Below are 16,860 nucleotides of genomic sequence, written 5' to 3'. Positions count from 1 at the left end.
ACCATTTTGCAACAGATAACAATTCATATTAAGACCCAGAAGAACATGGTAGCATTTGGGGCTATGCTGCAGTCTGCTCTTTGGGAGCCTGTCAGCACTATATTGTATAGCTTCACGTTTCGGTTGTTATTTTGTTAGTTTGTTCGTTGTTCATTCTTTTAATAAAGAGAATGTACGCATACCACGCTGCGCATTGGTCTCCTTCATACGACGATCGTGACAACTACACATCCAAGTATATCTGACCAAAATTATGAAAGGCAAGCATTGCAATTTTGAATCCCGTAAAGTAAGTGTGGAAGAGGTGAAAAAAGTATTGTTGTCTATCAATAACGACATGGCACCAGGGTCTGACAACTTGGATGGAGGATAATAGCAGAGTTTATTGCCACTCCTATTTGCCATATCTTCAATTTAAGCCTACTGAAAAGTGTGTGCCCTCAGGCCTGGAGGGAAGCAAAAGTTATTCCCCTACCTAAGGATAGTAAAAACCCCCTTAACTGGCTGAAATAGCCAACCAATCAGCCTGTTACCAACTCTTAGTAAACTTCTGGAAAAAATAGGGTCTGACCAGATACAATGGTATTTTACAGTAAACAAATTGCCAACAGACTATCAGCACACTTATAGGGAAGGACATTCAACAAGCAGAGAACTTACACAAATGACTGATGATTGGATGAGAGAAATTGATGATAAAAAGACTGTGAGGGATGTTTAGTTAGACTTCAGTGTGGTTTTTGGCATTATCGATCATAGTCTGTTGCTGGAAAAACATATGTGTTATGGCTTTACACCCTCTGCTATACTGTGGATAAAGAGTTACCTGTCAAATGGAACACAGAGGGTGTCATGTAAGCCTCTCTAACATAATCTAGGTAGAATCAGGAATTCCCCAGGGCACAGTCTAGGCCCCTTACTTTTTTTGCAATCTTTACTAACGACATGCCACAGAGACACACTGAGTAAAGGCATTGTGTCTCTGTATGCCGATGCCTCAACACTGCACACGACAGCTACCACAGCGACTGAAAGGACTGCAACACTTAACAAAGAGCTGCAATTAGTTTCAGAATGGGTGGCAAGGGATAAGTTCGTCCTAAATATTTTTAAAACTGAAAGCATTGCATTTGGGACAAATCATTCACAAAATCCTAACCCTTAACTAAATCTTGTAATGAATAATGTGGTAATTGAGCAAGTTGAGGAGACTAAACTGTTTGGAGTAACCCTGGATTGTGAACTGTCATAGTCAAAGAATATTGATACAACAGTAGCTAGGATGGGGAAAAGTCTGTCCATAATAAAGTGCTACTCTGCGTTCTTAACAACACTATCAGCAAGGCAGGTCCTAAAGGCCCTAATTTTGTCACACCTTGACTACTGTTCAGTTGTGTGGTCAGGTACCACAAAGAGGGACTTAGGAAAATTTCAGTTGACAGCATAGCTGGTCCTTGGATGTACACAGAGAGCTAATATTAATAATATGCATGTTAATCTCTCTTGGCTAAAAGTGGAGGAGAGATTGACTTCATCACCACTTTTATTTGTGAGAGGTAATGACATGTTGAATGCACCGAGCAGTTTGCCAGTAGGTTGAACTACTGGCACACAGCTCGGACACCCATGCATACCCCACAAGCCACGCCACCAGAGGTCTCTTCACAGTCCCCAAGTCCAGAACAGACTATGGGAGGCAAACAGTACTATATAGAACCATGACTACATGGAACTCTATTCCACAGTACTACATAGAGCCATGACTACATGGAACTCTATTCCACAGTACTACATAGAGCCATGACTACATTGAACTCTATTCCACAGTACTACATAGAGCCATGACTACATGGAACTCTATTCCACAGTACCACATAGAGCCATGACTACATGGAACTCTATTCCACAGTACTACATAGAGCCATGACTACATGGAACTCTATTCCACAGTACTACATAGAGCCATGACTACATGGACCTCTATTCCACAGTGCTACATAGAACCATGACTACATGGAACTCTATTCCACAGTACTACATAGAGCCATGACTACATGGAACTCTATTCCACAGTACTACATAGAGCCATGACTACATGGTACTCTATTCCACAGTACTACATAGAGCCATGACTACATGGAACTCTATTCCACAGTACCACATAGAGCCATGACTACATGGAACTCTATTCCACAGTACCACATAGAGCCATGACTACATGGAACTCTATTCCACAGTGCTACATAGAACCATGACTACATGGAACTCTATTCCACAGTACTACATAGAGCCATGACTACATGGAACTCTATTCCACAGTACTACATAGAGCCATGACCACATGGTACTCTATTCCACATCAAGTAACTGATGCAAACAGTAGAATCAGATTTTAAAAAACAGATACAAAAACACCTTATGGAACAGCAGGGACTGTGCAGAGGCACACACACACACACAGAGGTACAGACACATGCATACACACACACGATAACATACGCACTATACACAGTGTTGTGGATATGTGGTAGTAGAGTAGGGGCCTGAGGGCACACACTTAAAATGTAGTGAAATCTGTTGTGAATGTCTTGTATTGTTTTTAAAAATATTAGAACTGCCTTAATTTTGCTGGACCCCAGGAAGAGTAGCTGATGCCTTGGCAGCAGTTAATGGGGATCCATAATAAATCCAACTCAAAATGTAACGTTTAAAGTCACATTGCTCAATGCTCTGGCCACATCTGCAGTGACCGAGGGTTAGCTCAATGATTGTGTTCATGTCAGAAAAAGTTATATACATTATTTACTTCCTGATTTACCTTCAACCTGACAATTGTGTTACTTTATATTACATTGACTAATTATATTACTTTGACATTACATTCACTATTAATAATGCCTTATGACATCACATTCACTATTAATAATGCCTTATGACATCACATTCACTATTAATAATGCTTTATGACATCACATTCACTATTAATAATGCTTTATGACATCACATTCACTATTAATAATGCTTTATGACATCACATTCACTATTAGTAATGCTTTATGACATCACATTCACTATTAGTAATGCTTTATGACATCACATTCACAATTAATAATGCTTTATGACACCACATTCACTATTAATAATGCTTTATGACATCACATTCACTATTAATAATGCTTTATGACATCACATTCACTATTAATAATGCTTTATGACATCACATTCACTATTAGTAATGCTTTATGACATCACATTCACTATTAGTAATGCTTTATGACATCACATTCACAATTAATAATGCTTTATGACACCACATTCACTATTAATAATGCTTTATGACATCACATTCACTATTAATAATGCTTTATGACATCACATTCACTATTAATAATGCTCTATGACATCACATTCACTATTAATAATGCTCTATGACATCACATCCACTATTAATAATGCTTTATGACATCACATTCACTATTAATAATGCTTTATGACATTACATTCACTATTAGTAATGCTTTATGACATTACATTCACTATTAATAATGCTTTATGACATCACATTCACATACCTTAAGGGAACATTTCGGCATTTCGTGTATGATCAGTGAGAAAGTCCATATTGCAAATGTACGGTCCCTTACTAGACGTCCGAAATCGTTTGTAAAATTCGCGGTCGGCGTCGGGCCGTGCGGTAGGGCCAGACCTACCGGGAAGTCATCAAATGAACTTTGTCGGACATTCGGTTTCCGTTTTATAAAATAAACAAGTTTTTGAGCGTTTTTCCGCTATCCCGGAATTTCCCACAAGAGGGCATACGGAATCATATGGCAATTTGGCAAAACATCACGAATCACGACGGGGCCTTATCTCGAAAACGGAAAATATTTCGAAGCCGAAACTCGGTGAGCGTAGGTTTGGCATAATGGGCAGTTGGCCCCGAACAAGATGGCGTCTAGGCCTCGACGGTTTTTGAGTTATGGCCGTTTTTCTGGGATTAAAGGTCCTAAATGGAAATAGAGAAATTATTTTTCCACTTCAGGTCAAAGTCAAGGAGCCTCCGGTGTCAATAAAAAAAGAACCAGCCATTTATCTATCGTCATTTAAGAGAAACGGAACAATGACAACTTGGCAATGGTCACAAATAGGCGTTTTTTTTTTTCAACGGTTACAGATCCAGTTGCAGGGTGTTCATACGAATCTTTTTAAAGTGTGCTGCGGAGCTCTGCGAGATTTCTGTGATTTTCTATGATTTTCTGAAATAACACACACATACTAAACCCTCCATAAATAACTCAGTTGTTAACGTAAAGACTTAAAACTCAGGATTCTGTAACAGCATACCCCAATGAGGATATGTGGTGATTTATAGCTTCCTGTGCCAACCGGAAGTCCCATAATTGGTGTCTCAGGGGCTGTTTCAAAGGGTTAAAAAAGTCTGATCTGTCCAAAACTTCATATATGTGATTAGGCAACCCCCATGAACTGTAAATCAGTAATTTTTCCCCAAAAAATTCAAAGGAAAAAAAAATCACACTAAAACACAACTTGAATGGAGGGACGTATTGGGGTGCGTAGAGACAGACAGTGGCTGCAATAGTTAGCTTTGTTGGAGCTAAAAAAGAACCGTCAGACCTAGAGTTCCGAAACTTTAGAAACCTGTTCTAGACCTCCGGTCGATGGTGCGTGGTGAGTTACGTGGCTCTAGACGGTTCTCGGACCGAGAAACAGCCTCGTACATTTGCAATACCTTCAATTCATTTTGACCATTACGAAAATGACCACGTTTAGAAAAGTCTCAGAGACGCAAGGCTAGGTGCATTGAAACCGGCTCGGCCCATAGAGACGGACCCCGACGTGCCTGTCCGATAGCTCGTTCAAGGACCCCGTAGCAAGGCATGGAAAAAAGTGGATTTTCAGCACCAATTAGGGTTTTTCTCGGACACCAAATGACCTATCGAGCCGAAACTCGGGATTCGGGGTCGCCTCACATAGGACTTCACATAATGTCCGAACTGGACCCGCAGCTAGAACGTAACTATGTGTTTTACCTTTTTATTATGTTTTAAACTAAAGGCGCTGTGAATTATGGGACTGCTCTGACATATGTGATAGTTGGCTTCTAAATGAGTAGTAAAAAGTGGGTTTGGTGTCATAATGACATCTAATTGACTGATGGACACTGACTTGCTAGTTGACTTTTGTGCATTTGCAATATGTTTAAACGGAGAGGGACCATCACCAAAATGGCATTCTGAAATCAACACAAAAAATGGCATCACCATAGTCTCCAGACTGTGCTGAGTTCAACGAGCTATCCCGCTTGACCGTAGCTCGCTCGGTCTAAGCGCAACGACCATTAGAAAAGTAGGCCCAAAATGAAGCCTGCCCCACAATGTCATTTGCTTTTGAGTGACAGTGAGAGAACCGTTAGGGTGAGAAGAAAAATTCCACCACATGAATGTTCCTAAGGTCCTCCCGATCTGAACAAGCCTAACCTTGACCGTGTGGCATTAACCCTTAACAGTAAAACAGTGTTTTTTGATCTCACAGATTACAGTGTCATCTCTCCCCATAGGAATACATTGCCTGCACCCCTAATTTCAACCTGAGGCCTATGTGGGTTATGAATGCCGTATGAACCTGTCTTCGGTACCAGTCCATCAGGCCACTATGAGGTCTACCTGTGTTGATTCTAAGCTTCCTGGACCAACCGGAAGTGGTTAAAATGCCCCTAAAAGTGTTTACCCATACACTGCATGCAGTTTGATAGACATAGTGCATTCAACCCTGTGTAGATCAGTCAATTCTTAACGTAAGGACTTAAAACTCAGGATTCTGTAACAGCATACCCCAATGAGGATATGTGTTGATTTATAACTTCCTGTGCCAACCGGAAGTGCCATAATTGGTGTCTCAGGGGCTGTTTCGAAGGGTTAAAAAAGTCTGATCTTTCCAAAACTTCATATGTGTGATTAGGCAACCCCCATGAACTGTAAATCAGTCATTTTTCCCAAAAAAATTCAAAGGAAAAAAAAATCACACTAAAACACAACTTGGAAGGAGGGACGTATTGGGGTGCGTAGAGACAGACAGTGGCTCCAATACTTAGCTTTGTTGGAGCTAAAAAAGAACCGTCGGACCTAGAGTTCCGAAACTTTAGAAACCTGTTCTAGACCTCCCGTAGATGGTGCGTGGTGAGTTACGTGGCTCTAGACGGTTCTCGGACCGAGAAACAGCCTCGTACATTTGAAATAACTTCAATTCATTTTTGCATCACGAAAATGACGACATTTAGAAATGTCCCAGAGTCGCAAGACTAGGTGCATTGCAAACGTCTCGGCCCATATAGACAGACCCCAACGTTTCTGTCCAATAGCTCATTCAAGGACCCCGTAGCAAGTCATGGAAAATAGTGGATTTTCAGCACCAATTAGGGTTTTTCTCGGACACCAAATGACCTATCGAGCCGAAACTTGGGATTCGGGGTCGCCTCAGCTAGGCCAACACATAACATAAGAAATGGACCCGCAGCTAGAACGTAACTACGTGTTTTATGGTTTTTTTATGGTTTGAACCGAAGGGGTTGTGAATTTTGGGCCAGCTCTGAAGTATGTAATAGTTGGCTACTAAACGAGTTGGAAAAAGTGGGTTTGGTGTCAGTTTGTATCAGTTTGGTGGTCAGAATGATATCTAATTGACTGATGGACTCTTGTCCACTTGACTCTTGTACATTTGCAATATGATCCTATAGTGAAAAAACATCACCAAAAGCGACATTCTGAAATCAACCCAAACGAGCGATTGAGATGACCCAGAATCACTGCAAAGCCATCCCGAGTTCATCGGGCCAGTCAATTTCACATTCCTGCAAGATTTTTATAGCATGACAAATTCGTGATGGTACCTGCCCTTTAAAACATATTGCAAATGCACAGTGACTTTGAAAAAGTAAGAAACAAAAAAAAATACATCTAAAAAATTTTGAGCATGACAAATTCGTGATGGTACCTGCCCATTGAAACATATTGCAAATGCACAGTGACTTTGAAAAAGTAAGGAAACATAAACAAAAAAAATCCAAAATTTTTATTTTTGGGTGACCAGTTGCACGTGCATTTGCAATATGATTCTATAGTGAAAAAACATATTGCAAATGCACAGTGACTTTGAAAAAGTAAGGAAACATAAACAAAAAAAATCTAAAATTTTTGGGGGGGGATGACCAGTTGCATGTGCATTTGCAATATGATTCTATAGTGAAAAAACATATTGCAAATGCACAGTGACTTTGAAAAAGTAAGGAAAAATAAACAAAAAAAATCTAAATTTTTTTGGGGGGGATGACCAGTTGCACGTGCATTTGCAATATGATTCTATAGTGAAAAAACATATTGCAAATGCACAGTGACTTTGAAAAAGTAAGGAAACATAAACAAAAAAAATCTAAAATTTTTTTGGGGGGATGACCAGTTGCATGTGCATTTGCAATATGATTCTATAGTGAAAAAACATATTGCAAATGCACAGTGACTTTGAAAAAGTAAGGAAACATAAAAAAAATCTAATTTTTTTGGGGGGGGATGACCAGTTGCATGTGCATTTGCAATATGATTCTATAGTGAAAAAACATATTGCAAATGCACAGTGACTTTGAAAAAGTAAGGAAAAATAAACAAAAAAAATCTAATTTTTTTTTGGGGGGATGACCAGTTGCACGTGCATTTGCAATATGATTCTATAGTGAAAAAACATATTGCAAATGCACAGTGACTTTGAAAAAGTAAGGAAACATAAACAAAAAAAATCTAAATTTTTTGGGGGGGGATGACCAGTTGCATGTGCATTTGCAATATGATTCTATAGTGAAAAAACATATTGCAAATGCACAGTGACTTTGAAAAAGTAAGGAAAAATAAACAAAAAAAATCTAAATTTTTTTTTGGGGGACGACCAGTTGCACGTGCATTTGCAATATGATTCTATAGTGAAAAAACATATTGCAAATGCACAGTGACTTTGAAAAAGTAAGGAAACATAAACAAAAAAAATCTAAAAATTTTTTGGGGGGATGACCAGTTGCATGTGCATTTGCAATATGATTCTATAGTGAAAAAACATATTGCAAATGCACAGTGACTTTGAAAAAGTAAGAAACAAAAAAAAATACATCTAAAAAATTTTGAGCATGACAAATTCGTGATGGTACCTGCCCATTGAAACATATTGCAAATGCACAGTGACTTTGAAAAAGTAAGGAAACATAAACAAAAAAAATCCAAAATTTTTATTTTTGGGTGACCAGTTGCACGTGCATTTGCAATATGATTCTATAGTGAAAAAACATATTGCAAATGCACAGTGACTTTGAAAAAGTAAGGAAACATAAAAAAAATCTAAATTTTTTTTGGGGGGATGACCAGTTGCATGTGCATTTGCAATATGATTCTATAGTGAAAAAACATATTGCAAATGCACAGTGACTTTGAAAAAGTAAGGAAAAATAAACAAAAAAAATCTAAATTTTTTTGGGGGGGATGACCAGTTGCATGTGCATTTGCAATATGATTCTATAGTGAAAAAACATATTGCAAATGCACAGTGACTTTGAAAAAGTAAGGAAAAATAAACAAAAAAAATCTAAATTTTTTTGGGGGGGATGACCAGTTGCATGTGCATTTGCAATATGATTCTATAGTGAAAAAACATATTGCAAATGCACAGTGACTTTGAAAAAGTAAGGAAACATAAACAAAAAAAATCTAAAATTTTTTGGGGGGGATGACCAGTTGCATGTGCATTTGCAATATGATTCTATAGTGAAAAAACATATTGCAAATGCACAGTGACTTTGAAAAAGTAAGGAAACATAAACAAAAAAAATCTAAATTTTTTGGGGGGGGATGACCAGTTGCATGTGCATTTGCAATATGATTCTATAGTGAAAAAACATATTGCAAATGCACAGTGACTTTGAAAAAGTAAGGAAACATAAAAAAAATCTAATTTTTTTTGGGGGGGATGACCAGTTGCATGTGCATTTGCAATATGATTCTATAGTGAAAAAACATATTGCAAATGCACAGTGACTTTGAAAAAGTAAGGAAAAATAAACAAAAAAAATCTAAATTTTTTTTGGGGGGATGACCAGTTGCACGTGCATTTGCAATATGATTCTATAGTGAAAAAACATATTGCAAATGCACAGTGACTTTGAAAAAGTAAGGAAACATAAACAAAAAAAATCTAAATTTTTTTTGGGGGGATGACCAGTTGCATGTGCATTTGCAATATGATTCTATAGTGAAAAAACATATTGCAAATGCACAGTGACTTTGAAAAAGTAAGGAAACATAAACAAAAAAAATCTAAACATTTTTTTTTTGGGTGAGCAGTTGCACGTGCATTTGCAATATGATTCTATAGTGAAAAAACATCACCAAAAGCGACATTCTGAAATCAACCCAAACGAGCGATTGAGATGACCCAGAATCACTGCAAAGCCATCCCGAGTTCATCGGGCCAGTCAATTTCACATTCCTGCAGGATTTTTATAGCATGACAAATTCGTGATGGTACCTGCCCATTAAAACATATTGCAAATGCACAGTGACTTTGAAAAAGTAAGGAAACATAGAATCAAATTATTTTTTTTTGGGTTACCAGTTGCACATTTCAGATCACCAGTTGCACATTTCAGATCACCAGTTGCACATTTCAGATCACCAGTTGCACGGAGGAAAATCGTTACTTTTGACTTTGACTTTTGACTTCCTATGAAATCATATTCCAAATGGAGAAAACATATGCCTTATGCACTAGTAAAAATAAAAAAAAAATGATAATAAAGTATGACTAAAGTATGTTGATAAAGTTCTTATACATGTGTAATTGACATAAAAATTGAAAGAATTTTGAAAAACGGTCCAGAAAGCACTTATTTTCAGATCTGCAAAGGAGTCGTCAATGGGAGGCCATAAGGATAGGGGTCAGTGATGGGCTTGAAATGGATTCAACATTACAATAGGGGTCAGTGATGGGCTTGAAATGGATTCAACATTACAATAGGGGTCAGTGATGGGCTTGAAATGGATTCAACATTACAATAGGGGTCAGTGATGGGCTTGGAATGGATTCAGCATTACAATAGGGGTCAGTGATGGGCTTGGAATGGATTCAGCATTACAATAGGGGTCAGTGATGGGCTTGGAATGGATTCAGTATTACGATAGGGGTCAGTGATGGGCTTGGAATGGATTCAGCATTACAATAGGGGTCAGTGATGGGCTTGGAATGGATTCAGCATTACAATAGGGGTCAGTGATGGGCTTGGAATGGATTCAGCATTACAATAGGGGTCAGTGATGGGCTTGGAATGGATTCAGCATTACAATAGGGGTCAGTGATGGGCTTGGAATGGATTCAGCATTACAATAGGGGTCAGTGATGGGCTTGGAATGGATTCAGTATTACAATAGGGGTCAGTGATGGGCTTGGAATGGATTCAGCATTACAATAGGGGTCAGTGATGGATCCAGGGTCCTATTGATATAAAAAATTTCACATCACAGTTTCTATCTGGAAATATGTTATGATGCTTCAAAAACTGACAAAAACTAAGTCTGAAAGGAGTGTGACTTATCTGGACAGGGTGACACTTTAGGAAACATACAGTAGTGTATGATCCATCATTTTAAACGTTCTGGAAATGATTCAGAAAAATAAATCATCCAATCATCATAATAAGAAACATTTAGCGGGTGGGACAACAACAAGGAATAAGAAAAACAGGAAGTGGAAAATCGAGCAGCCCCAAAATATCCTGTGGGCTGCTGGGTAACAAAAGGGCTATCCACTTCCTGGTGTGGGGTTTTGGCCATCGCCTCCGTTCATCGAGGGAAGGAAGTCATTGTGGATGACAATAGGCTTGGAGACCATACCCAGCCTGGATACACACACACACACACACACACACACACACACACACACACACACACACACACACACACACACACACACACACACACACACACACACACACACAGAGTGAAGGAAGGATCTATTTTTATTACTGTAGCACATTGATTGAAATGTAAAATCTGTGTCCTGTGTCTCACCACATTAAATATTTTGTATAAATAACTTCCTTGATTTCTTTCTCTCACCTTCTGATTCTGTCTAACGGGGTATGCCTTCTCCCAGGGTGCACCACACATGAAATGAGATGACACTGCACACTCATAAAAGCCTAGTGCAGCCAAAAGTGTGATTTTCTTGTGTTATATTTCCACACTATGATGTTGGAATAATACTGTGAAATTATGAAAATGATGATAATATCCTTTTAGTGTCAGAGCTGTATGGAAAGACCTACCTGAAATTTCAGCCTGTTTTGGTGGGATGGAGTTTTGGCCTGTGTGATGACATCACCAGGTGGAAAATTAGTTAAAGATGAACTCCAGGATCTTAACCTCATTAAATTCGTAACATATAGTACGAATTCGATTCGTGACGTAGTACACAACAGAAACAGGGATTACTTTTGGCCACTTTCAAAACCACTGGCTGAAATTATACAAAAGTTTGACAGTGTAGGCCTCCTGAGTGGCGCAGTGGTCTAAGGCTCTGAATCGCAGTGCTAGCTGTGCGACTAGAGATTCTGGGTTTGAGTCAAGGCTCTGTCCCCCGACCGGCAGACCCATGGGGCGGCGCACAATTAGCCCAGCGTCGTCCGGGTTAGGGGAGGATTTGGATGACAGGGATGTCCCATCGCGCTCTAGCGACTCCTGTGTTAGGCCGGGTGCAGTGTACGCTGACACAGTCGCCAGGTGTACGGTGTTTCCTCGGACACATTGGTGCGGCTGGCTTCCAGGTTAAGTGGGCATTGTGTCAAGAAGCAGTGCGGTTGGGTTGTGTTTCGGAGGACGCACAGCTCTCGACCTTCGCCTCTCCCGAGTCCGTACGGGAGTTGCAGTGATGAGACAAGACTGTAACTACCAATTGGATACCACGAAATTGGGGAGAAAAAAGGGGTAAAAAAAACGAAAATTAAAAGAAAAATAAGGGTTTTAGAGTGCATCTTAAATAGACCAATAAGACTGAAAGTTCCAAACCCCTCTGCCAATAACAGTTACTTTTCAGTTTCCCCCCTCCCCACTCAGACCACTCCCAGACAATCAGTGAGAAATTTTTATTTTCTAATTAGCTCTTTTTGTGTCTTTTTGCCTATTTTACTTGAAAACAATAACAGTAAGGTGCTTAATTGTCACCCAGAAAGGATTTGATATTGAGATAAAAACGGCCGCATTGGACCTTTAAAGCAACACTATTAGGACACAGGGCTACATTCAGTAGCCAAACGTTATCGAACATTGCAGATACAAGTGCCACAAACAGCCAATGGGATGCTTTGATGTGCATACATGTCAGGCATGTTTATTCTACATAGCATAGTTCCAAAAGGTTGTGTCCTGCTGAACGCTCCCCAAGACGGGAAGGGCGAGAGATTTCCTGTGAAAACACGATGTTAGGAAACGGAATTCCCCACCGTACCTCTCCCCTATCTTAGGGACACGCTCTGAATGTCTCCATGTTGCTAAGGACTTACTGTAACACGTCTACCTGCACTCGTCCCTCCTTTTAAAATTCACCTCTGTTTTTAGTTGATACAATGCAAGGAGACCAACAGAGACCCTCCAGTGGAGCGTTATGTTCTACAGCTGTCAATCATAGGACATGATGTCATTTCCTCAGTCATTATCAGTGACAGTCATGATGTTTAGGGCAGCTCTAACCTTTTCGAAAGTGTGCTAACCACAAATTGCTCAACAAATTCAGGACATCGCTAGACTTCAGTGATCGAGACAGTTCATAGTATTTATCGTAGACTCCCTTTGCAACGTTAAAAGAAACAATAAGGAGTTGACACAATAACAGATTGCCTGAGGGGCCATCTTGGCCACCTCTGTGTACAGCACCACTTTGAACTACAATCCAACTCAGTGAAGCACGTTTCAGGGAATCCAATCAATCCCAATGTTTTCACACAGAGAGAGAGATGATCAATCCAACTCAGTGAAGCACGTTTCAGGGAATCCAATCAATCCCAATGTTTTCACACAGAGAGAGAGATGATCAATCCAACTCAGTGAAGCACGTTTCAGGGAATCCAATCAATCCCAATGTTTTCACACAGAGAGAGAGATGATCAATCCAACTCAGTGAAGCACGTTTCAGGGAATCCAATCAATCCCAATGTTTTCACACAGAGAGAGAGATGATCAATCCAACTCAGTGAAGCACGTTTCAGGGAATCCAATCAATCCCAATGTTTTCACACAGAGAGAGATGATCAATCCAACTCAGTGAAGCACGTTTCAGGGAATCCAATCAATCCCAATGTTTTCACACAGAGATGATCAATCCAACTCAGTGAAGCACGTTTCAGGGAATCCAATCAATCCCAATGTTTACACACAGAGAGAGATGATCAATCCAACTCAGTGAAGCACGTTTCAGGGAATCCAATCAATCCCAATGTTTTCACACAGAGAGAGAGATGATCAATCCAACTCAGTGAAGCACGTTTCAGGGAATCCAATCAATCCCAATGTTTTCACACAGAGAGAGAGATGATCAATCCAACTCAGTGAAGCACGTTTCAGGGAATCCAATCAATCCCAATGTTTTCACACAGAGAGAGATGATCAATCCAACTCAGTGAAGCACGTTTCAGGGAATCCAATCAATCCCAATGTTTTCACACAGAGAGAGAGATGATCAATCCAACTCAGTGAAGCACGTTTCAGGGAATCCAATCAATCTCAATGTTTTCACACAGAGAGAGATGATCAATCCAACTCAGCACGTTTCAGGGAATCCAATCAATCCCAATGTTTTCACACAGAGAGAGAGATGATCAATCCAACTCAGTGAAGCACGTTTCAGGGAATCCAATCAATCCCAATGTTTTCACACAGAGAGAGAGATGATCAATCCAACTCAGTGAAGCACGTTTCAGGGAATCCAATCAATCCCAATGTTTTCACACAGAGAGAGAGATGATCAATCCAACTCAGTGAAGCACGTTTCAGGGAATCCAATCAATCCCAATGTTTTCACACAGAGAGAGATGATCAATCCAACTCAGTGAAGCACGTTTCAGGGAATCCAATCAATCCCAATGTTTTCACACAGAGAGATGATCAATCCAACTCAGTGAAGCACGTTTCAGGGAATCCAATCAATCCCAATGTTTTCACACAGAGAGAGAGATGATCAATCCAACTCAGTGAAGCACGTTTCAGGGAATCCAATCAATCCCAATGTTTTCACACAGAGAGAGAGATGATCAATCCAACTCAGTGAAGCATGTTTCAGGGAATCCAATCAATCCCAATGTTTTCACACAGAGAGAGATGATCAATCCAACTCAGTGAAGCACGTTTCAGGGAATCCAATCAATCCCAATGTTTTCACACAGAGAGAGAGATGATCAATCCAACTCAGTGAAGCATGTTTCAGGGAATCCAATCAATCCCAATGTTTTCACACAGAGAGAGACGATCCTTTTAGCTTTGGGCTCAGTTCCTTCCTCTGGCACTTGCCGGCTTCTAGTGTGTTGTGCGGAATCTATAATAGTTTGTTTTAGGTTTCTAGCTCACTGTCCTTTTAAAACGCAAGTCCTTGGCTTGAAGTACCATTATATTGATATTATTTATATTAGTCAGGTGACGTACTGATTTAATCAGTTCTAAACCAGAATTTTGTGGAGAAAAAAAACAGGACTGGTGATTTTTGCAACGGCAGTTTCAAATTAATTTCCACATTTGTTAGTACAGGTAAAATAATTTGTCCACAGCTCAAACTACCGTATAGCTTACAGAAATCTTACCAACCATGTCATATATATATATATATATATATTTTTTTAAACAGCAAAAAATGTGATTCCCAAAAGGAATGCATTTGATAGTCCCTGAATCGTTTTTTTTTTTTTACTTTCTCCAGTTCAACTATTCGTAACGGCCAATTACAACAGCTAAACTCTAATGTCCTAATGGCAGCAGGTCCTTAATACATGGAGACAGGGGATCCCTATCGTCACATATCAAATACAAAAACACTCAGACAGACAGGGGATCCCTATCATCACATATCAAATACAAAAACACTCAGACAGACAGACAGACATACAGACAGGGGATCCCTATCGTCACATATCAAATACAAAAACACTCAGACAGACAGGGGATCCCTATCGTCACATATCAAATACAAAAACACTCAGACAGACAGACAGGGGATCCCTATCGTCACATATCAAATACAAAAACACTCAGACAGACAGACATACAGACAGAGGATCCCTATCGTCACATATCAAATACAAAAACACTCAGACAGACAGGGGATCCCTATCGTCACATATCAAATACAAAAACACTCAGACAGACAGACAGGGGATCCCTATCGTCACATATCAAATACAAAAACACTCAGACAGACAGACAGGGGATCCCTATCGTCACATATCAAATACAAAAACACTCAGACAGACAGACAGACATACAGACAGAGGATCCCTATCGTCACATATCAAATACAAAAACACTCAGACAGACAGGGGATCCCTATCATCACATATCAAATACAAAAACAGTCAGACAGACAGACAGGACACACACAGACGCACAGACAGACAGGACACACACAGAGACGCACAGACAGACAGGACAGACAGACAGACAGGCAGAGAGACAGACAGACAGGCAGGCAGGCAGGCAGGCAGGCAGGCAGGCAGACAGACAGACAGACAGACAGACAGACAGACAGACAGACAGACAGACAGACAGACAGACAGACAGACAGTACACACACACACACACACTCCAAATAACAGCTACACATGCAATAGTTTTTGCATGACTTTCAAATGTTCCTCTCTTTCTCTCTCCCAGAATAAGCGTGCATATCTAGTCAGCTTACCACATGGAACTCTGACTCCCTCTTCTTCTCTCCACTGTCTTCTCTAAGCCAGAGTGTAACAGGATTCAGAGGGGCTCATCTGATCTGATCATAGTCGAGGCCCCCAGGCAAAACCACCGCTACTCCGCCACTAAGTACTGCCTAACGACGTCACTCCCGGGAGAAATAGAGAGAAGTGAGGGTAATTCTCTCACTGCGGCAGGCAGGAGACATTCACCAGATCCCCACACATCCCACAATCCCTCCCTCCTCCTCTAACAGGGTCACTACCCCTCCCAGCACTCACTCACACACACACACGTAAACACACACACACACGTACACACACACACACACACACACACACACACACACACACACACACACACACACACACACACACACACACACACACACACACACACACAAACACACAGGGTCGCTCCTCCCAGCAGGCTTGACGGCCAACACACTCTGACTGGAGGATGCAGTTGGTTCAGAGATAAGTTAACATACTGTATTAGAAAACATTCAGGCATAACATACTGTATTAGAACACATTCAGACATAACATACTGTATTAGAACACATTCAGGCATAACATACTGTATTAGAACACATTCAGGCATAACATACTGTATTAGAACACATTCAGACATAACATACTGTATTAGAACACATTCAGACATAACATACTGTATTAGAACACATTCAGACACAACATACTGTATTAGAACACATTCAGACATAACATACTGTATTAGAACACATTCAGGCATAACATACTGTATTAGAACACATTCAGGCATAACATACTGTAGTAGAACACATTCAGGCATAACATATTGTATTATAACACATTCAGGCATAACATACTGTATTAGAACACATTCA

General features: G+C 40.0%; 1 protein-coding gene across 6 annotated transcripts in view; it reads right to left on the bottom strand.

The window, feature by feature from the left end:
• LOC139375430 (hippocalcin-like protein 1) overlaps window positions 1-16,287 on the bottom strand; it is a 38,170-nt gene extending 21,883 nt beyond the window's left edge. The window contains exons 1-2 of one of the 6 annotated variants that reach the window (XR_011627798.1): window positions 15,988-16,224; window positions 11,375-11,993 (exon numbers count right to left, since the gene is read on the bottom strand). The gene's annotated coding sequence lies outside the window, so the exon portion shown is untranslated. Of the gene's footprint in view, window positions 1-11,374; window positions 11,994-15,987 lie in introns of all 6 variants that reach the window. The other 5 variants (XR_011627795.1, XR_011627797.1, XR_011627794.1 and 2 more) reach the window with 5 other exon arrangements.
• Between the last annotated feature and the right edge of the window lie 573 nt (window positions 16,288-16,860).

Source organism: Oncorhynchus clarkii, chromosome 19, assembly GCF_045791955.1.
Source record: "Oncorhynchus clarkii lewisi isolate Uvic-CL-2024 chromosome 19, UVic_Ocla_1.0, whole genome shotgun sequence".
Taxonomy (NCBI): Eukaryota; Metazoa; Chordata; class Actinopteri; order Salmoniformes; family Salmonidae; genus Oncorhynchus; species Oncorhynchus clarkii.
The sequence above is the reverse complement of the archived record's forward strand: the minus strand, read 5'-3'. Positions and strand labels throughout refer to the sequence as shown.